Here is a 785-nt window from a genome sequence, read left to right on the forward strand (position 1 = left end):
TTAGTGCCCCCATTGTGCAGCCACCAGATTGGGATCTTCCCTTTGAGATTATGTGTGATGTTAGTGACTATGTTGTGGGAACTGTCCTTGGTCAGAAGAAAGACAAGAAGACTCATGTGATCTACTATGCGAGTAAAACTCTTGATGAAGCCCAAATGAAGTATGCTACAACTGAGAAGGAGCTGCTAGCCATTGTCTATGCCTTTGAGAAGTTCAGAAGCTATTTGGTTGGGTCAAAAGTCATAGTCTACACTGATCATGCTGCATTGAGACACCTCATGGCCAAGAAAGATGCTAAGCCAACGCTGTTGAGGTGGATCTTGCTGATACAAGAGTTTGACCTTGAGATCAAAGAAAAGCCAGGAGTTGAGAATGGTGTAGCTGATCACTTGTCTAGACTGAAGATTGAGTGTGGGATCCCCATTGATGAAGGGCTTCCAGAAGAACAAATCATGGCAATTAGAGCAGTGGTAGCAGTTTGTGACACTGAAAAGAAGCTTGAAGAGGTGAAGGCAAATGAAGAGAAATGTCCTTGGTATGATGATTTGGTGAACTACTTAGCTTGTGGAAGAGAGACAATGGGTCTTGAAGGATATGCCAATAAGAAGTTCTACAAAGATGTGAAGAGATACTATTGGGATGAGCCTTACCTCTACATCCTTTGTAGAGATCAACTCTATAGAAGAGTAGTAGCTGAAGAAGAAGTTGAAGGGATCCTTACACACTGTCATGGATCATCCTATGGATGCCATTTTGCTACTTTCAAGACTGTTTCGAAGGTGTTA

General features: G+C 42.4%; 1 pseudogene; it reads left to right on the plus strand.

Moving 5' to 3' along the window:
* LOC106320397 overlaps positions 1 to 785 on the plus strand; it is a 4,843-nt pseudogene that overhangs the window by 1,333 nt on the left and 2,725 nt on the right.

Source organism: Brassica oleracea, unplaced genomic scaffold, assembly GCF_000695525.1.
Source record: "Brassica oleracea var. oleracea cultivar TO1000 unplaced genomic scaffold, BOL UnpScaffold00908, whole genome shotgun sequence".
Lineage (NCBI taxonomy): Eukaryota > Viridiplantae > Streptophyta > Magnoliopsida > Brassicales > Brassicaceae > Brassica > Brassica oleracea.